General features: G+C 35.6%; 2 non-coding genes across 2 annotated transcripts; one reads left to right on the top strand and one right to left on the bottom strand.

The window, feature by feature from the left end:
• The first annotated feature begins 8,166 nt into the window (after positions 1 to 8,166).
• TRNAL-AAG (transfer RNA leucine (anticodon AAG)) lies at positions 8,167 to 8,248 on the top strand. The gene has a single exon. It is a non-coding gene; the product is annotated as a tRNA-Leu (tRNA).
• Positions 8,249 to 22,930: 14,682 nt separating this feature from the next.
• On the bottom strand, positions 22,931 to 23,003 carry TRNAV-UAC (transfer RNA valine (anticodon UAC)). The gene has a single exon. It is a non-coding gene; the product is annotated as a tRNA-Val (tRNA).
• Between the last annotated feature and the right edge of the window lie 247 nt (positions 23,004 to 23,250).

Raw genomic sequence — 23,250 nt, forward strand, 5'->3', positions numbered from 1 at the left:
TAAAGAAAAAATTCTCTATGGGTAGATATGTATGTTCGTTGTTTTTACAGCGGCAAAAGAACAATCCCCCAGCAATTTTGAGGAATGCTGTAGTATTGATAGACCTCTGGTCTGGGTCCGTTTCGATTATATACATTCAACTGTGGTTGGAACGATTATTAGGATACGTTAGTCTTAACAGACGAAAAAAACACTTAACCCACGAAATCTCGGAATAGTAGGACCTCCTGCAATGGAGCACAGAGCCGTCGCCCTTCAAATAAGTAAATAAAAATATCACTGGGTTTGCAATAAGACAATACTGGTGTTAGCAATAAGACAATACTTGTTTTAGATAAGGAAGTAAAAGTCAAAAGTATAAATATTTTCACGAAGTACATACAGTGTCTCTCGGAAATGCAGTTATGACTGGAAGCTTGTAAATTTTGCAGAATCGTCATCGTTAATTTAATCGTTCTAGGAGCAAGTTCGATCCCTCAGTTGGAACCATCTTTCAACTTGAATAATCCTACTTCACTGACCATTTGGTTAGATAGACTTTAGAAATGATTTCTCCTTTTGACCACTGTACAATACAGTTGTTAATCAGGGATGATTTTCAGGACTTGATATTTCCTCTTGACTTATTTACCATTTATTTCCACTGTTTTCTACATGGGCTATAGTTAAATTGTTTTGTGTAATTTCTATTTTTTTGTTTTTGTGAATTTGAGTCCGCTGAATGTTGCTGTTCACAAGGAGCGTTGGGGAATGCCGTCAAATCACGTGAATGCAAGTCTTACACGAAGCTTATATACATGAAAACTCACGAACCCGGTCTAATATGGCTTCAAAGGATTTTCGCCGCATTTGCCCTCTGTTTAATTAAATTTGGAGCATTTTATATACAAATAAAAATTGTTGGTGTGCATTTTCAGGAATTTCTGAGTAACTGGGAAATGAGCTGTCAGCGCCGAGACACTCTAGTCGCACAATTGCTAACCAAGCTTTCGAGTTTTCCAACTGACTGACTGAGCTTTACACAGGTGGACCACAACTTCGGCATTCCCCGTCAGTCAAGCCAATTTTGCACACCAGTTGAGCTCACGTGGCAGCTGAACTGCCCACCTCTACCATCCCACACTCAAATGCTAAAATTTTCTCTTCGCTTAAACTGTCTGCTTTCCTGTCCGGCGCGTTTTAATGCTCTTAGCTTTTGGTCATTCTCACGCAACATTAATTGCCCTTATTGTGCATTTTTGCTGTTTAACGCGGAATATTTTTTTTTGGTTTTTGGCTTCAGCAGGCATGCCAGCATACAGACAGCTCTTTACCGGCAGCCCGCATTGATTTTAAGCACTCTTCCTGCTCTAAAGCTCTGCCAATCTAGTTGGCCTGATTGCGTCTGCTGTTGTGCCTCATTTGTTGCTCGTTGTTGACGTTGATGTCAGTTGGTGTGACGCTTCGCTGAGTTCACAGGTGTAATGTGATATACATTTAATCGTCGGTTGGCTATACATACATAGTGGATGGTATAAATATTTAATATCAACCCAGTGAGCAAAGTTAATCTAACCTTTTTTATCTTATTGAAGAATATGGTTAGACTGGCATTTTTTCTATATTTACCGGTCCAGAACTTTCAAACTACGTTATCAGGTTCGGAGATATGTTATCACAATGCTAACATGCATTTTCTTCAGTTTCTTCTGAGCTCCAAGTTTCCGGTAATTCCTCCGTTTTGGTTAGGAATCACTTAGGGACTTCTAAACAAAGTCCGTTCATGTCCCCAATTTTCGGGACATATTCATATAACTGTATAAGATATTTTCATGTCATTTGTTTTGGTACTCCTTGAGCGAATTTTAAATCAAGTTAGTGTTCATCAGTGTAGAGTTCAGCTTTTCTTTGTTAAGGACATTTAGCCGCCACCATACAAGGTCAAACGACTCAGTGACCCTAGCTTGCTAAATATCTACTACTTAACTTTCTAGATTGTTAGTTTCCAAGACCACAATTCAACTTCTTTTCGATCTGATATTAAGTTTTAAAGTTCCATTCGACATTGATACGAGACAAACGCTTATCTCTTCGTAAAAGACGATGGGTTTCGAGCATCACAAATGCAAAACAGAACAAGCAAGCCTTCTTTTGATCCGGCCATGGAAACCACATATGGTTAATTAACATAAGGCGTTCCAAAATTTATTGTTCCCTGGGTTTGGTTAAAATTTTTTTCTACTTCAGTCATGTGATTAATCATATACAGGGTGTGAATAATGTATTAAGAACTATGTCGTATACTCCGGTACCACTTTCATGTTCTATTTTTGCTAGACGTTGACGATATTACTTAAACTTCGCTCTGTCTTGAAATAATTTAACTTTTTAGTTTTAACTATTATACAAATAAAGTTTTTTTTTTAATCAGAATAACACCCTGTTTCATTTGACACTTTCCACTTCATTAAGCGTCGTTGCATTATTGGAGTTTTTATCGCATCGGCCAGTCGCGTCGAGCTACGAACGTGATTATCGGCCTATAGACCGCAAATTGTCATTCAGATGACTGGCGATATTCATGGCGTTGCCCAATGAAGCGTGTTTTATTTTTAGCGCTTCTATATTATTATTTTTTGTTTAAATTTTTTCTTTAGCACTTGAAACGATATTGTTACGTGACAATCATAAATACAATATAAATAAATATCACGCACAATTTGCTGGTAAAAACAAATTGTAACTGTAATTGAGTTTATTACGCCCAAATTGTAGAGTTGATTAAATTGTGATGGGAAAAAATTAATGAAAACAACTGAAGATTAATATAATTTAATGAATGTCTAACTCATTGTCTGAGGGGTTTAGAATGTAGTTCAATTTCAGATAATAAAGTTTTTCTAAGAGAGAACAGTATTACTCCCGTATTATTTTTGTAGTAATCCGTAAGTTACGTCACCATAGACATCTAATTGAAGTAGCAAGCATTTTGCATTCATATTAGCACTTAGAGTATAGCGAATCGAACAAACAACTCGCCTAAAAAATAACACTAAGAAAACTAGCAATTATGTCACTTTTTGCAGTTATTCATATACTCTTCAGAAGCGGCATTTTAACAGTAATTGAACATTTTAATATAACCCCAATCGCAAGCGCATTCCCTCTTTACTACCTTGCACCTTCAACACTGGCTTAATTCAGCGACAAAATGCCATTTCCACCGCTTGAGCGTTGCAGTTTCTTGGTATTTAAATGAAACCACAGACCAGTGTAATTCTTGTTGCAACAGTCTCCCTTTCTATACATACGGTACCGGCTATGTGGCTATGTGTATAAAAGATGGAAAAGCGGCGGTTTTGTTGAAGGTTTATATTACAATTTCTAATTTCATTGCGGTACAATTTTATTGGTTACAATTTTTGTTGTAGACAGTAAATGGCACAGTGGGATGAACTAACTTAGTTGGTGGAATGAAAATTTCTTATGTGTTAGGTGCTGTGCTTGCTCTGAGTGGTGTCCCAGAAAAAGTGGACCTAAGAGGCTATAATTTTACAGTGAGTTTTATTCGTAAATTCTCTGAGGTTTTTGCCTTCTAAGCTAGCGAGGCTTACGTTTTTATCAATATACCAAAAAAATATTATTATATTCACTAGAAAAACTTGTTAAACACTTTCTGAAGAGTTATTGAGCTATTTTTGAAAGTATAATGGCTTTATTAGTTAGAAAATTTTATTTGATTTGGCGCGTGAACCAATTTTTGAATATATGAGCACCGCTATTGCATCTCATGTAGACCATTCTCTGGGCCCAAAATACTTTTCAAGCATTGCCGACTTCCTCTCGCCAACTTATGCACCATAAACTGATTTTCAATTCATCATTCATAGTTGATTAATCAACTTGGATCATTGACATGACGTACCGCCACAAACATTTACAGGCCTACTCTGTGAAAAGGCCCCGATTTGGAAATCACAGCAGGCTGTGACAAATTTACAGCATGAAACGGAACCTGGGGACTCTCTTCAAGATTACAAATACGGCAGCTCTTACTCTAAACTTATATATCTTAAAAAACACCCTATATTGATTATGATCTTTATCAATTTAAATTAAGCAATGCGCCTTAATATAGGCAACATATTAAAAAAAACATAAAATGCTGCCTACATTTAGGAGGTTTTTGAAACACCCTGAAATTTCAATAGAAATTAATTTACAAAGTATTTTTACTGATTCTAACCCACTGTGCAGCCGCATTAGAAATTTGTTTACTTTGCAGGAATTTTACTAATATTGCAATTTGCCACAAGCGCTACGTCACTACAGCGACTGCCAGGGTAGATACGCAAGCATTTATATGAGTTTATACAACAACCAACAACAACAAGCAGCAAAAAGGTGGCGCAACAGCCGCACCAGGAGCCACACATGCATTCTGCGCTGCGGTTAAAACCATATGTGCCACACCGGAACCCCTTATAAGGACCAATAAAGGCGGTACACTGGTTCAGGTAGTCGAAATGTGGCATGGAAGTGTTCAAGGAGAAGTTGGGGTTGGGGGTAGCGCCCGTAAAATTTATACCCACTGCCTGGCCGCGCATAAATTTGCAATTGTTTGTGCACTGGCGGAGTAGTAATTGTAGTTGCTGTTGTTGTTGTTGTGTTGTTACTGCTGTTGTTTTGCGTTCGAGTGCCGCACTTTCATTTGAATTTTAAACGCATTTTCCTCGTGTGCTGCTGCGTCTTCCTTATTTGTTTTGCTACGTCGCTCATTTAGTTGTGGCATCATTGGCGTCTGATTGATAAAATTGCTAGTGGCATCAAGAACAACAACATACCTAACAATAGCAACATAAGAAGCGGCTGTGGTAAGCTATTTTCCGCTTTCTTTATCGACTTGCGCGCATGTTGCAACAATAAAAATGCAAATTTCCTTTTATCTTTGCTGATTCGTCGCATTTCAGTGGGTTTTCTGCACAATTTTTATGGAATTTATTGAATAAAACCAGGAGAAAATATGAAAAATATTGAAAAAAATTTGAAAACAGACATCTTAAAAAAATAATAACATAATGGCAACACTATTATCTTTTATGCAGATTGCATCATTTGGCACGCATTTATATTGCTTCTTGTCTAATAAGTCAAAATTTCTATGTTCAAGTTGTTATGAGGGTATGGGTAATTTGTAGACCAATATCACATATTTTCGGCATTAAACTATAGAATGTCCAATATTATCCGTTCAGTTAATTTTATGAGGAATAGTATTGAACCGCTTTTATCCATTTTTGCCACTACTACTGAAAAAGATGATCTCTGAGTTTCTATAAGGTACTTCACATATCATCACAAATTAAATTTTAAAATCTTGATATTAGTTGTATGGCGACTAGGGCAAGCTTTGAACCGGTTCTATCCAATTTATGCACAAAGCTACAATGCTATAAGAAAAATAGGCTCTTTTAATTTAATTAAGATAACTAGCATATTGAAAGTTCGCAACAAGTATTGGGGTTCATATATTCGGTACCTGGGGGTTTGAACAGTTTTTTTTTCGCTTTAGATAATTTTTGGTCATAAGCTGAAACACCTCAAAGTCAGTATTCGTGTCAAGTTTTATTCCGATACATTCATTGCAATGAACTAATGCATGGATGCTTAATTTGTGTACTGGAAAATGAAAGAATCCGATGCAATATATAATTGTGTAATATGGGAAGTAGTCGTACATATTTACACTGCGATTTAGAGTGTCAGAATAATGCAACATTAGTAATTTGGTTAAAATCGGTCAAGCGGGTCCAGAGATGTGGGTTTACACCTAAATGTAGGTGGTTCCACACTGATCGTTTAATTTTGACCCCGGCTTACATAAAGTTCTCTCGTGCTCTTTCGGAGATTTATCGCAATTTTAGAAGTTTTTAACAGTACCGTTATATGGGGAGTGGGCGGGGTTATCATCCGATTTCATCCAGTTTTACAGTGTCAATAGTGGTGCTTAAGCGATTTATACTAAGCGAATTTATTTGGTTATTATAGCTATATTGGTTTAGGAGATATGTACATTAAACCTCTAAGAGGACGTGGCTACGACCAATTTTTTTAAATTTTTAGCCACAAGTGCCTTTTGCTAATGCGATCTCTTGTGTCAAATTATAGTTTGATATCTTAATTAATTATGTTAAAAGTTTTGGCACTTTATATGTATACGATTAATGACGTTTTGTGGGCGTGGTAGTAGCTACATAGCTACCATACAAACTTACCGATCTGATCTAAATTAGAATAATGATATATTTATACCCTTTTATGCTATAAAAATTGCGAATGTGAAAAGTATTATAGCTTCAGTGCCGCCGAAGTTTACGTTTTTTCTTGTTTTGTTATATAAGGTTACACTATTGGAATGTTCGGTCGCTTAATGAAAGTTATGCTTTTGCCCAGCTGGTTAATCCTTTGGGAAGACATAGGCTGATATCTAGGCACCTATGAAATGCGACGGAATCTAAAACTATGATACCTTAAAAGAGGTCAAAAATGTACGACTTATGATTGAATAGAGATATCTAAAGATCGCGTTTTAAAGTATACTGAAATAAGGGAGAGAAGATTATATAAATATAATGTTTCAATAAGATTTCAGTAAAGCAATGTGAGAAAAGGATAATCGCGAATTCTCAGTCTATGGAATAGAAGTCTAAATATTATTATTCATATATATCTAGCTAGAAAAACAAAACAAAAGCTTTATTAGCTGAGAAGTACTGAACCCTTTAAGAATTGTATAAGGGTTAGATTAGATTAGATTAGATTGGATAAAATTGGATTAGGCTAGATTAAACGAGACTAGATTAATTGGATTAGAAAAGGTAAGGGGAGTTTAAGAATGATTAGAATAGATTAGTTCAATCTGAATGTTTAAGTTATCTAAGATTATACTTGATTGATTTAGATTAGATTAAATTGGATTAGGTTAGCTTAAACGAGATTAGATTAGTTTTCATATTTAATTTAAAAATTAGTTTCTTGAGACATTTCATAAATGGTCGTAAACCGGGATTATTTTCTTTATGAAGCAAGATGTACATACGTATGGTACATATATGTTAAAAATCATTGAATTATATTAGATTAAAATAGATTAGTTTAGATTTAACAAGATTATACCAGTTTTGACTAGATTAGATTAGGTTATGTAAGCTTAGCTTTGTTCAAGGATAATTAGATAATATTATATCAAAGTAAGTCTAGTGGCGATTAAGTGAGGTTAGGTAAGATTAAACAGAATGAGAATGGTTAGGATAGATTATGTTGAAGTATATTGAGATTAGAATAAATTATATGACATTTGCGTAGTTAAGATTATATTAGAATAGATTTAGGTTAGGTAAGTTTAGGTTAGGTACGGTAGTTTACGTTACATTGGGTCAGTTAAGATTTTCTACAGCGATATTTCAAGTATTTCTAGGCGCTAAGATAGATAAAGAGAAAGTTGTGTCTACTGAATCTGATCAATTCACAACGTACCGCAAAAGGTCTTAGATTTTAAGCGGTTATAGCGCTTTCCGCAATGAAATTACACTTAAAACACTTTTAAATTCTAGACCATAATACAAAAGTGTTCAGCTGAATGATAACAACATCTGATTGAAATCTACAATGATGTCACACGCCAAATACGCAGGCATAAAAAATGCGGTATTTTTTACGTACATGCATATGTATGTGTGTAGGTGAAGCGGCGAATTGAATACTTAACAAAATACTAATTTCAATCGCAAATAATTCGAAAGAACGCAAGTAAAAAGTGTTAGAACTGAAAAAAAACAATTTACATGCAAATATATGTATGTATGTATGCACCTATATATTATATGTATGTATGTACTATTAATCGATGTTAATTAACAGACGTGTTCGTTGTATGTTTGACCACACGCTTATCACCAACGAACCGGCTACGAGCAAATACTTGTTCTAGCGTTAGCGCTACATATCTATTGTATAAGCTCTTATACTTGTAGAATTAGATAATTGTGTTTATAAGCAAAAGTAGCACATATGTATGTATAGATGTAAGTATGAGAATATAAAGCTGCGTGCGTTTGTCGATCGCTTTTGTTGGTTCCAAGTCGTGCTGCCTGTTCGGTTGCACTCGCGACAATTGATTAATATGACGGTAGCGTGGCCGAGCGGTCTAAGGCGCTGGTTTAAGGCACCAGTCTCTTCGGAGGCGTGGGTTCGAATCCCACAGCTGCCAAGGTATAGTTTTTGTTGAAATTTTTGGACATATATATATATTAATTGAGTTATTATATAAAATTTTGATGTAACTGTGGATTTTGTAATATGAACTCATGACGGAGTTTTGAGAAGGCGATAAAATGGCTACCTAATTTTGTTAGTTACTTTGTACATATATGTATATAATTATAACCAATTGTTGTATGTTTTACATAGTTTTAGGTAAAAACTTCACTTAATTAATATTTTGTGGAACAAATGAGTTTCCAAGATGAGTTTGTTGTCAGTTTTCTTAAAGTCTAATATATAACACGTCTGATTTTTTTAGACAACATCAATAAGAACACTGTCCTAAATTTATACAGCGAAAAAAAAGAAATATAAGTACTTGTATAACCGATTTCTTTGGTTAAGGTCGAAATCCATCAGTGTTGGTCTAGAATTTATTACGAAAGAAAGTTGAGTGGGTGTAGGATGTTAAGAACCCATTTATGACACAGAATAAGGATGTGTAATAAATTGAAACATAATAATATGACAAATAATCTGAATGTGTCATAAATTCCTTCATCCAAAAAGCTAAAGACCAGTCATTGGACTATTTCAGATCTTTCGTAAAAAATTCGGCACCAACACAGCTGGATCTTCTCTTTGCTTCTTTAGAACATATAGTATATCCAAAACACTGTTTTCACTGTTCAACAACTATAACCTTACCTAGATGCTTCACCTGACATATCTGACTTTATTGGTTACAGTTCGAGTAGTACTCTCAATTCTGAAGCATTTTTGAATGTATACAATTGTTTTAACTTCTTGTTTCAATAATGATTTTTTTTTTGCACCACTTTTTGCCATTTTTGTGATAATCCGAGTGTAAAAACAAGTTAACAAAGTGAAAATACTAACCGAATTGTATTTTGTGAGGTTAATTACATGTGTGTAGGCTCTCCCGAAATACAACATAAGTTAACGCACTTAAGACTTTCTGTAATTCTTGGTTTTTGGTACCGAGGCTAAAGTTTCTGTTCTGTGTGAAATTTAATATGAGCTTTGAATTCAATTTCGTCGAAATTTCCGTGAAAGGCGGCTAATCAGGAAACAGATCTGTCATGCTTTGTCTATCCACACTTTACCATAGATGGAGATGAAATGTGAACGATTTTGGTTGAGAAAGTGATATGAGGAGACCGAGGGCTCAAGTTTTCTATTATAATATAGAGCACACACTGGTCAAAATCTGTTGAACGAAGGCAACAGTGAAGCACTCAGAGCTGAAATTGACCACTAAATATGACTACACTGCTAAAAAGTAACACGTTTTAATAGCCGAGGATTATTAAAAAAAAAATTACTTATTTTTCAAGGAGTTTGGTTAAATTAAGTAAGTTTTGCATAAGTTAGATCAGTTTAGATTAAGTTAAATAATGTTGGGTTAAGCTTCAACTGAATTAGATTAAAATTAATTGGGTTGTGTTAGTTTAGTTTCGATAATGTTAAATAAAGTTGAAATAGGTTTCCGTAACAACAAAGTAGATCGAGAAAAATAAGATGTTGCCAACGACGTAAGCTAAAATATTTCTTATAGATAAGGTATGGTAATTAAGGAAGTCTACGATCGATCAAACGATGATTTTATGCACAAAAGTTGAAGAGAGTCACTATAAAATCTTCTGTGCGAAAAGTTCCTGCAATTTTTTTTGCGAAGATACTAACAACAAAACTAATTCTTTTATACTTATTACAAATTTTTAAGAATACGCATGCAGCAGAAAACAGGAATATAGATTTCAGAGTTTAAAAAAATAGTTTTAGTCGAAAGATTTGACTGAACATGTGACTTCAACTTAATTTATTCACTTCTACTTGGGTTATCAGCAACGTCGATATGTCTCGTTAGAAAACCCTCCAAACCAAATTTTGCAATAAAATTTTCATACTTTAAACTCAAGACCTTAAAGCGCCACAGGTGCATTTACAAGAATCTTCAAACATCTACCTAGGCACATATGTTCGGTCTAAGCTCTGACTATATGTACGTAGTAATTGTAATGCAAGCGTGTGAACGTAATTGTAAGCATATTTCCTTGGAAAATTTTATTGCATTTCAGCGCATCCTTAGCTGAGATTTATGTGATCCCTGAATTTATTATGACCACAAATGTGGTGTATAGGTGAGGGAGTGGGCATATGCGACTGAGTGGGCGAGTGTGAGGAGGAAGGAGGTGTTTGGCTTAGAATAATGCGATAAATGCAAATTTGTGTGGCGCTAAAATGAAAATTATTTGCCGCTCACGTGCGTAATTCACCCGCATGCGGCAGCAGCACTTGCCACCTAGACGAAAATAAATATAAAAAATTATAAAAATGTTTACCTGCAACAAATAAAAATTATGATTTTCATAAATTTAGCTGCGTCGTAGCATTGCTTCCACTCACTTGCTTATGCCACAGCAGTGAAATGTCTAACGTCAGCACGCCTAAAATCATGCTTAGACGCTTTAAATGTAAGCATTGGGCGAGCCAAGCTAATAAAATTTTAATAGCTTTCATGTTTCCACCGTTATGGCGTTGCTTGTACGCAACTCCCACCCAAACCGTTAGCTTCGCATACAATTTTACACACGCTTCCAGCAAATTTAAGCCTTTCATTACGGACTTTTCTCAGCCAGCTAGCACTTCACTTATTGTTTTTATATATTTTAATGTTATTGTTGTTGTTTTTTGTTATTTTATTGCTACCGTTGTTGCACTGATTGTTTTAACATCTGTTCTATGCCGTGGCTATTTTGTTCATTTGTGGCCATAAACATGTGTTGCTTGGTCATGTTCGGTCGGCCTTCCGCCATTCTAGCAACACTGACTTCTGACTTTTCCAGCTTTTGCCTTGTTGTTCGTTTGATTATTGTTGTAATTTAAAGTTTTATGATTTTTCACCGCACTCAAGGATAAGTTAATCCTTTTTTTTACGACCGCACACAAATTTTCTTTGAATTGTGGCGTGGGTGTGTTTTATTAAACATAAACAGCTCAATTCTATGCAACCAATGCAGTGAGTTCTCGAAACCTTAGTTAGTCGTTTCTGCTTCTTTTTCACTTAACACTGCAGACAAGCTGCCAAAATGGGCAAAATGGGCCATAAAGCATAAACATCGGTTGATAAAGGCCGGCATAAATCAAGTGGAAAGTTTTATTATTTAATTTCACACATTCAGCTCTTATATTTGTAATTCGTTGCAACCCTGTTTACGAGCACATGCTGTAGAAAATATGTTTGTGCATTTTAAAGTACTTGCAAACATAACACTAATTAAAATACACTCAATTTGCGGATAATTGCATAATAAAGTACAATAAATATAGAAACTAGATGCAACAAAAAACATTGCCTAGCCAAAGGTGCCAAATGTTTCAAGATTTTTTTGGAATTTTATATAAAAGCTTGCTAGTTTTAAAACTGTTCCAGTATCCATCTACATTTTTTTTGTCCCTAAATGAGCTTTTAACCGCCTATCCAATTTTAAATTACAAAAGTTTGAAAGTTTTTTCTTTGTTTCGCAATTTTACGAATGTAATGTCCAATTTTCTTAAAATGATCTCCCGCTTCTTCTGATAAAACCACAAGGTAACAGATTGATATATATATATATATATACAATAATTATATTACAATATATAATATTATTACAATAATTTGATTTATTTAAGCTGGACGTCGAACCCAGTTGAACGTTATTTTAGACTCCCAATTCCTTGCCGATTTCAGCAGTTGAGTTGTACTCATCGTTTCTTGCTATTTTATATCCCAAATATTAAAACATATTAAACTCTACGCAAATGTCCTTATAGCCTTTTCGCACCGGATTTAATAGATCAATTAACTGGACTTTGCTCGATTAAAGCGCTAATTAAGATTGATTTACCATACAAAATAAAAATCCTATTTCACTCCATTAATTCTCAAGCAAATACAAATCGAGTTGAAACTGGAATGCAGCTCTGCGGGTTGTTGTCCACGCTGTAAATTTGGTTGTAGTTGTTGATAAAATAGCAATCAGCTGAAGAATTTTAAGCATTAGAAAATATACAAATGGAAGAGCACAAGCAAGTATAACAGCTAACGATTAGCTAAGAGTTCGAGCTTATTATGGCCGGCTGTGCCAAAGGTAAAAAATGGTATCTCAATTAAATTAGTATACTAAATTAATTAAGCTGTGCGAAAAGGCTCTACTAACCACTCGATCTGATATTGTAAATGTCAAAAATTCTGTCATATCTAACGGCGTATGTGCACCTTTATTGTCTTTATTGTCTGGTTTTTATACTGACTCCAAATGAAACAAAAAGTTTTTATATTCTTTTATGTGACGATGGATTGATAAGTCCATATTATTCGTAACACACTTAAAACTCAATCGGCAGTCCTTACGTGATTATGTTATGTAAAATGTTCAGCTGGTATCGACTGATTTTGTTTTTTCCTAGAATATTTATAATGGTTTTATTCTATAATGCGACAATTTACTTAATGTGTTCTCACAACATTTTGATGACTTTGTAAAGTATTGATTTAAATTATATTTGAAATCACTAAAAGATGATATCTGATCAATATATTGTCATATAATGAAGTAAAATAAGGGACTATCACCAGGTATAAATTATGTGATTTTGTTAGGTTTTGCATCTTATGATCTGACATCGAATTTTTTATCATATTAATTTAGAAGTTTTAAGTTGTATGTCATGTGATCCCACTTTGCCTCTGCAGCATATCACTTCGTGTTGTTATTAAAAAACATGTGATCTTACACAACATCAAATTATATCTTGTGATCTTACAACAGATCAACATATCGTCATGTGATTATATCTTGTGATCTCACATATAATCAATATATCACCAAATCATTGTGATTGTGAATTATATATTATATTGGTTCTAGTGACGTCGCGCATATCTTATTCAGATTATATGATCATACACTATTTTATATTTATCTTAAATGATTTCCAATGAATCCTCTTTCTTATAAATGTCATCTGATCACAAATTATATCTGACATCACCTCAATATTTTATTACGAGACCTCCTGAGTTATACATCACAATGTAATATACTATGCGAAAATCACATGACATTGGTTTTTTATCGTCGCATCATTTACCGTTTTGGAAATTTGGACAAATAACTATTATAAATAGTTGGTATGGTGGTACAACATATGATAAGATATAAGACATTTATAACACGTCAAGTGAATGTCAGATTACATTGATTATTCTATCATTTGATTTTTTATAATCTGTTTTTCATTTTGTCATATTCATTCACATGTCACATTGATGTCACATGATGTTGAATTCCGAGAATAATTCCAAACCAATAGTGATCCCTTTATACAATATATACTCTCCATTCCATATAAAGTTACTATACGAGCTTTTCGACTATGTGCGTGATCTCAAAATTATTCACTTCGTGAAAAAATTATACCCTCCACATGTCACATACGACCTAACTCTCTTTCCATACAACAACAATGTACGATTCTTAAGTACACCACCGGCAACTATTTATTTCATGTAGAGCTGTTTGTCTTATGAGCGGCATTTCGTTGCATTTGCAAGCACATCAAGTCAAACGACGCAATTGTGCTACAACAATAAAAAGGTACATGAACCATTTCGGACCATAACGAACCCGAATAGCTAGAATAAGATAAAGGAGCAAGCGAACGATCGTTGATATAATATTAAGGAACTGTGCGGCAAGCGAGGACATGTCGGGCCGTTACAGCCAATGCAATGCCATATGCCACGGCAGCTATTGCAAAGGAGGTGAAATGGTAAAGACGACAGGGTCACGGAAAGGAAGTGGTGGACTTACACACACACATGCGACGACTATCAAATGTAGTAACCATAGTGGAATGGCTGTCATGAATACGGCGATGAGCAGCACTTTGGAGCTACTCGCATACACACACACAAACAGGAGCATTCAAAGACTTGTGCAAATGTATTGCAAGACATTGCCATTTTGCCAGCATTTCCCTTGCCGTGGCGATTTCATTCATAATTCATACCTTTTCCTGGCGCACACACGAGCGAAATGCCGTGAAAAGCGAACATCACGTGACGTGTGTGCAACAGCTGCCATTGCTGGCAATAGACGAGCAACTTACGCATACAAAGTGCTTAAGCAACATTTGCAAGTGATGGCAGATACAGCTGGCGGGAGTGAGTTCACATATGCGCACATAACTGTACTTAGTTGTACTTTGGTGAATTTTTAAAATAAAATTAGTATGTTGGCGTCTATTGCCTCCCAAATACTCGAATGCTGCCGCATTTCCTAGAAAGCAAAATGCTTCCTATGAACTAAGCAAGCACTCGTACGCCCGGTGACGGGAATTTCTTTCGCACGCGCGAAGTTTTGTGTTGGCTTTGCATCGCAACGCAAATGGTATCAATAAATTTAAAAATTCTCAAACACACACACACGCATACTCACTCACTTATTTGCTTGTTGGTGTACTTAGGTGGCATGTTTAAGTGCAGCATTTTCGGCGCCGTAGACTTAAGTGCCATTTTGGTATGAAAAATTCTCCAAATGTTATTTGAGTGGATAGAAATACGAGTATTCTAGTTGTTTGGTCTAGAAAAAGTGAGTAAGAAATATGCTCAACAGAAGTCTTCAGGGTACATCTAACCTAAGTTTTGACGGAAAATTGTCGTCTGCAGAACTTGAAACTACATTCGAGAATCCTTCACTTATGTCATGACATTTGAACTGTGGAAATATTCTATAAACATCACAGCATGAATTATAGAATAATATAAAATCAGCTTTATCTGATACGATAGCTATGTTGCCATTAAGAGCAGCTCTCCCAGTCTTCCAAAAGAAGCTTCAAAAAATAGATTTGAACTCCCTGGGCAATACCTGAAGCTACGAATTCGAAGTATTAGAGAACTTAGCATAATAAGTTTTGATAATCCCAGTGTGTGAAACTAGCTTAAGCTACGCTGCAGGTTCTGAGAGAGAAAGCACCCGGTCTTCGCGGTAGCTTTTGAAAGATAATGTTGGAAAAACCTTTAGAATGTATATAGTTATTCCAGAAGTCATTCAAATGCCTTGGTGGTACTTGAAAACATAAGTTTGTTATGCAGGAAAGAGTTCAAGCGAAATTGTGAAACCGGAATTAATGGAAAGACCTTTCCAGACTAATATTCCTTCTTTTTCATCATCAATTGTCTTTAAACTATATCTTCAAACAGCATATCGGTCATAGAGTTCAAAGTAGTCTCATCGAAATAGCATAGTTCGTTGGACCTTTACTGAAAGTGAAACTTCCATTCATTCCAATTTAGTTTCAAAACCATTTAATAATTTAACTCTACATCCGAGGTACTTATCAAAAGACGAGATTTAGGATTTCAAATGAAAAATAACTCTGCGAGCAAATGTAGAGGACAAGTCGAGATATTATAGATATTATGGGGAAAAAATGAGCTAAAGGGGTAGTTATTTTACATCTAAAATGTTCTAAATACTAAACCAACTGCGAAAAGGGACTATTCTACTCAAAGATAACCTGTCAAAGTGTATCGATATTAAGCAAATACTTCTTTCCAGAAGTTTGCTCCTTGAAAAATGCGAACTAACTACCTTCTGAGCTGTAGTCACACAAACTTAGCCGACCCAGTCTTTCAGAAAATAGAGTATCTGAGTTGAGAATAGTTTCTTTGATTTATTTTACATAATATTTAGAATTTTGAAGAGTTAAGAACTTAAGGCTGAACAGACACTGTCTATTCAAAAATAGTGTATCAGGTATTACAAACATCGACTGAATATGTTTGAAACCCATATATCTACATATGTATAATGGTTCCGTTAAGCGATTGGCCTTGTAGCTGGTCAAAGTCTGAAAATATATATTTTAATGAAGCTTAATTAAAGGAATCTTAGTTTTGTATATAAATAGTATTAGTATATATATATATATTTTCTAAAGTTTTTATCCTGTTTGTTGTGCTCGTCTTAAGATTCAGTGTGCTAAAAACTCCAAGCCCCTCTTACGATTGAATTACTTTTATAATCCTTGGCTGAATTTGAGCCCAGCACAAACCGTGTGGTAGTTTATCACAAAATTTTCGTTCTTTAGTTTTCTCCTTACATATCTTTTAGAATATTTTTCTTCTAATAGTATTCAAAAAATCTCAAAATAACTGTAACAAATCATCAAAAATACTCATGTTTTATTCAAAGTACACTCGCCTGCGCTCATAATAGAACAATTAACGCCCACTTACCGTTAACTTACTCATTAACTCAATCAGCAAACATAATTTTACTCAAGCACCACTCAGAACTCTCTCACTACTACACAACTTTATCACTTTTTTACCGCCTTTGCTCATTAAGCTAGTAGTTTTTACCCCACTCGGACTCTCCTCTCACCCGGCAACTACTTCAGTGTTACTCATTACGATTTCAATTCAGAAATTCATATGAAAATTCCACTTAATTATTTTCCACGTGCCACAGTAAGAACGTGGCATTTTCGCTTTAACTTTGTAGTGTCTCAATTAATACAACAACACAAACGGTGCTAGTCAAAACGGACACACGCTCACGTACAAGTGGCACCACTACAAAAAGCTGCAGGTAGAGAAGTTGACAGACGTGCACGAGGGTGTGTGGTGAGTTTTTTACTCAACTGCCACGCCTTGCCCATGATCAAGTACAAGCGTGTGTATGCTGCACAACGATTGCTTGTACTTTTCGGCAGGTACGAGTTGATAAGTGCCAAACCTTTTTAGGCCTCGACGTCTATGAGTGGTTTTCGCCTGGGTCGCACTTGAAAGTTATGCAATAATTGTTGCAATTTGTGCTGTTGCACGGCAGTAATAGTAGCGGTAGCAACTTTTTCATGCTATCAACTCCTTCTCAACGAAAAGCTTCAACCACTCGAGCGTTCGCTACCTCCTTCGGCATATATGAACTGCCTGTCAGCTTAGTTTGGGCTGGCGCCACTTGAGCTCGTAGCAGCAGAAAATTTTCACTTAAGTACCACTCGCGCGCTCGGTTGCCCGACTTCCCTCTCCTCCTATCTCTCTTCCTTCTATAACGGTTGCTATTATTTTGTTTCTCAGTTATTGTTTCCATTTTTCAGCTTTGGCGTTCATCCTTTGACTGCTTCGAGCTCCAGCTGCTCGCCATAGTTTTCGTGAGGGTTAGTCGCTTGCCGCTCGGCAAAGGCGAACACACGACAACGTGCGACAAGTGCGAACAACAGTTATTATGGTAAAGACAAAAACAATAAAATCAGCGTTGGCAGCTGTGCGATTCCTCTGTGGCTGAGCCGTGGCAGCAGTTTTAATTGCTCTGGCACAATTAAAAGGTGCCAAAACTTAAAATCACACCAGCCGGCATTGTTACCTTGTAGTGGCTTGTTGAGAACTCTCTGTTGCCCGCTGCTGCCTTTGTCGTCTAACTAACAGTAACTACTACGAGTTGAGATATAATGAAATGCCAGAAGTGTCACGAAAAAATTTTGAAGTGTTGGAATTTTGTATGCAAATTTAGAAGTTACGAAATTATTTTGCTCAAATGAGCAAATTTTTTGAAAGTAAATCTTGTAAAGTCCAATCCATTAGAGGAGCTTGAAAGAGAGAGTTCAGTTGCTGATGAAGTTAACAACTTGCGAGAATCATCATAATCATTATATCTCAACTCGACACCAAGAAGTCACCTTTGGATCGAAACCATAAATCCCTGACAATCCAAGTGCGAGGTTTTAATCCAATCAAAAAGCGTCATGATGTCAGAGTGACAAATGTGCTTCACACTAACTCGCCAATTGTCAGATGACGAGAGGCATTCTGAGTCAGAAACTTCATTATTTATCATGATAGATCCAGGATTATTAAAAAAAATGGAGTAAATGACAAAGTAGTTGTAAGATTCTAAATAGGTAACGAGTTTTGATACAAAACAATTACGGTCAATTTCGACAAAATAGAGACATTATTCGGGTTGAAGTTCCTTATTTTCTTGGTTTATAAAGCTTGTGTTTATTAAGAGAGATAATTTACCTTTCGAACCCTAAAAATCCAAATATAATTTCACATCGGACCCATTCGACAAGTATTTTTATTCGTCGAGCTCATTGTACCGAGTTTTGGCTTATCCCTATCTAAATACAATTTACAAGTTTGAAAGTGAACTCGCCAAAGATGAAACGTATAATCGATTTTTTAAATAAATTATATTTTACATTTCTCAAATCACCTCAACACTTTTGTAAGAGCTTAAAGCCTTATCGATTGTAATGAAATTTAGAATTTTTAAGCTTTTGTTGGTGATCTTAGTTTATGGCTGATAGTTGTGAAGGCGCCACTTTGGAAAATTTCTTTAAATCTACTAGTTTTATTATAAGCCTGCTGAAAAAATATATTAACCCGTTGGTGGGGGTCTAAAACTTGTAAGATCTCGTTTTTGTAGGATAATCTTAAAGATGTCACATCTAAGACTTCCATTATTGACTGGCTAAGCTTGCGGTGAGCTTTGAGTCTTGCTGAATGTGAAGTTTGCTTTCGATTTCGAACACGCTAGATATTCTGATTATGTTAAGTTTCCAGCACGGAAAGAAATGGAACGCACGTTGTGTACTTTGTTGATTGAAATAAGTGAGAGACGATGGTAATATAAAGGTTTCGGCAAAATTATAACTATCTTACTTCAACGCCGAAAGGAACCACAACAATCTAAAGTAACTGCATTTTGATTGAACTCTGTAGAAACTTGGATTTTTGATCATGCAAAAACTGAAAAAAATAAAAATAAGAATTCAGGTTCGAACAAGGTGTTTTGGTTAATATAAGTTACCACTGTTCTTTTTCGCCGCTTATTATTTCAAACAGTTAACTTTAAGCTCTGCAAAGACTACTTTACTAGGAAGCCTTTTTCGAGTGTGTGCTGGTCTTCAGTTAGTATTCGATTATATTAGATTTATATTGAATTATTTATGAAAAATAGAGCGAATATTTCGGCGCTCTTGCTCTTCTTTGTTCTCACCTTCAAGTGACATACGGCTGTAGTTCCGCTTCTACAAAAAGTTGTTTAAAGTCTTTTTGTACAAAATTGGGTTTTTTAATACTTTTTCTGACATCTATCGCATATAAGCATGTCTTCTAACTACACTTATTGCATTTGAGAGTAAAAATAATATTTTATTTATAAATTTTATTTTCCTAAACCTGGATCCATTAAGCAAAGCTGTAACAAAGGCGCGCTCTAAAAAGTTGTGTCAGCACGTGTTCGACCGAATTTTTCATTGTACAGAGTTATAAATACATTGGACACTTTATGTACAGGCCAGTCGAGCAACGCGCCAGTAACTGCAAGCCAATTACCAACAAAACGGCAAAACGCAGGTCCTTCAAAGCAACGCGCCGAGGATGCAACACTGCAGTCCATTCTTGGCGAACTCAGCAACGCTTTGGAGAAGTTGAGCTCAAGTGGAGAATTTGAAAGAAACTACAAAAAAATCACAGAAATAAAAAGCAAAATCACAGATCTCAAGCTAATGCCAGAAATTCGACACAAAAGTCACTTAAAGTTGCAGCAAAGTCATTTGTGTGTGCCACCGGTTGCCGGGTAGTAAGTGGCTGATGGCTTATGACCAAGTGGAGCAAAGCAAAATTGCTAAGAATGACAGTAGAAATAACGGCAATTCGGAAGATTTACGCTTAATGCGCGAACGCACTTAAATAGCGGAGCACGTGAGCGGCCAACGGTTGTTGTTGTAAGGTGCCGCCAGCAGGCAGTGGATAAAAGCGAAAGGTGGGTAAGGCTGCGCGTAACGCAACTACACAAACACATAAGTAAATGAAATAAGGAAACTATAGAATTACATGCATAACGGCACTTTCGATAGAACACGAGCGCGCACGCTTTGCCAAGCAACGACCGAAAGTGCTTTCAATATGGAGGCGTGGAGAAGGCAGGGCTGCAGTGGAGTCTTCGAGGAATGTGCGCACACACGTTTCGGCAATAAAATCTGACAGCTTCAAAGTGTCTCTTCCTCCAATACACACATATACACACATTTATATGTATATATATATATGCGTACATAAAGCGCTGAATGCGTAATAAAGGGTGCATATATATGGTAAAATGAAAACAACAATAGCAACTGCAAAAAATAACAACAACAAAAATAATAAAAATTCACCGACAGCTGTAAATCCAACAACAATAACGGCAGTAGCAGCAACAAAAACAAGTGCAAAAACTAACCAAGAACGGTAACTAATAGCAGCCATAGACGCCGTGCAACCACATAATATTGCCACACATACGAGTATACGCAAATATTGCACGAATCTTTTCTTTTGCACACAAATTGCGCACTGCCATTCAACCGCAATTTGCCATAATTTAATGCCGAGCAACGCTAAATGACAGTAATTGCGATTGTTGTAGCACACACATACATAAGCTGCTGTAAGTCAAGTGCGAAAAGCGTTTTGCACCAAAGAGTGCCAAATGTGCCGCAAATGTTTCGACAGGGTTGCATCTCCATTCGCCATAAGTACACATATTTATATGCAACAAAAGCAAAAAGCAAAAAAACAAAAATTTACATATTTTAAGCCACCGTTATACAACGTGATATAACGATATTGAAAAGTTGCACAAATACTTTGGCGCTCTCTCTATCCCTCAACGTCTGGCATATTCAGCGCTTTTTAGACTCAACTCCATTGGCTTCCACTTATCAGCTAACGGTTAAATATGATAGCAACGCTTATAAATTCTTGCGAAATTTTGCAATTTCAATTGGTAAAAAATTTCGTATGCATGCAAATTGTTTCAGCAAATTGACAGCAGTGCACTCAGCGCTCACCCATCACTAGCTGCTCACCAACAGCGCTGTTGTATGGCTGAATTGGCGCACAGTGTCGCATTTGCCATGCACCGCTGCATGTTTGCCTTACGTGTTGACAGCTGTTGGTGCATGCCTGTCGGTTTATTGTCAATGCGCAATTTTCTAATTTGCTTCTGCACCCTCACTTTGCGTTTGTTCCTGAAGGCCAGTGAAGGTGCTGTAGACAGGCGCTGCAATTCTATTACAATTGGATATTCATATTATGTAATAATTTTTATATTTATGGAGATCTTTTGTAAGGTGCGCACTGGCGACTGTGAGTTGGTTATGAGTACAAGAAAAACGATAGCGAACTTTTGTAAAGCATAAAAAACAGTACGGTCATTTAAGGTAGTTTGAAGCTTTAAGCTACTAATATGTACTTGAAGCTTACATATGTAAAAGCTAAAAATAAAAATAAAACTGAGAATTGTTACTCGGAGTTTAGCAGTCGTCGAAGCTAATTATCTGACTAATAGCAGGGATGACGTGATACAAAATTCTTTGATTCGAGAAAGAGCTGTCAAAACTTCCAGCATTTATAACATTTGTCAATAATTCTACTGTCGAAAATATTAAAATACCTAATCTATTTGAAAGTAATTATTAGGCACTTTGCATTTCGATCTGCTTTTTAGATGCTCGCGTCCCTAGTAGACCTATAACCCGCATATGAAAGCTATAACAAAGAAACATTTGCATTTATAAGAATGCTTTCAGACGAGCAGTGTTGTATGGCTCATTATCATCAAATTGGTGTCACACATTGCGTTCTCACGACCTATACCAATCCGACAACTTGAGTCGGAGAATTTTCTGCATTTTCTTTCATATGCCATTCTCAAAATCTTGTAAGCTTCATGTACGCAGTGCATAAACATTTTTTTGATTAGCTATTATTTAACCTTGTTCACTCCTTTATAAAATATTTTCATTATATAATATAATATTATGAATATTACAAACCTGCTTATTAGATACAAAAAAATATAATAAAATTCAAATTTACGAACACCGAGCGCTATTGCAATCATGAAAAAAATTTCAATATGAAAAGAAAGGAAAAGCAATGTCGAAAAACAGCGAACTGTTACAAACAAAAACAGAAACCAAGCACGAGTGGCACGGTCCCTTGTCTTTCCTTGTCGTCCCTTCGCGTACAAAACAACCGGTTTGGCCGGCAAAAGAGTCCTCGTGTTAACATAGTCTAACAAAAAATAGATAAAAAAAGCTTTAACTGCACGGAATTAAATATGGACTATGACGATCCTTGAAATTTCGTTTCGCACTGATTTGGCTAGTTACTTTTAGCAGGTATTTTTGGCATGCTGCCTTTTTTGATGTTAGCTGTTCAATATTCGCTGATCTCCATCGTTACCAACATAATCCAGGAACGCTTTTGAGAGAAAAATAAGGGAAAGTTAGAACGTCTCATATCCGGCCTTCTTTACTACTAGCTACTTAAAAAAATACCTTTCGATGATCAATATCAAACTGAGTGATCTTTCTGCGATAAAATGTAATCTCAAACAGCAATGGCTAACTTCCAAACGGTATTTTCTACAATAGTTGGATAAACTTTTCCGAGACATAAATATTAAAACCCCAGCAAAAAGTTTTAAACACTAATAAAGACTTCGGAACGAAAGCATAATTATGTTTTTTAAAGTTGAGAAAAAATGTTGAAACGTTCTGAAGAGACACATATACATACGTTTATATATTTCCATAAAAATATATTCAATCAACTTGGTTCCATCCAGGATCGAACTGGAGACCTTCTGCGTGTAAAGCAGACGTGATAACCGCTACACTATGGAACCATGTGATTCGGAGTTGCCAGAGTGCTATTTTAATTTGACAACTATAATTGAGTGATTTATTGATGAAATGAGTGATTAGTAAATTTACTAGAAGTAATATTGTGATTTAAAAATATTTCATTCAAACTGAATTCCATAAATTTTTTTATTCGAGGCAATACCAATCCAATGACTTTATTTGATGTTATTATAATATTTGCTTTAATTAATACAAGAACAAAATTATAATATATTTGATATAAATAAA

This window comes from Bactrocera oleae, chromosome 4, assembly GCF_042242935.1.
Source record: "Bactrocera oleae isolate idBacOlea1 chromosome 4, idBacOlea1, whole genome shotgun sequence".
In the NCBI taxonomy this organism is placed as follows: Eukaryota; Metazoa; Arthropoda; class Insecta; order Diptera; family Tephritidae; genus Bactrocera; species Bactrocera oleae.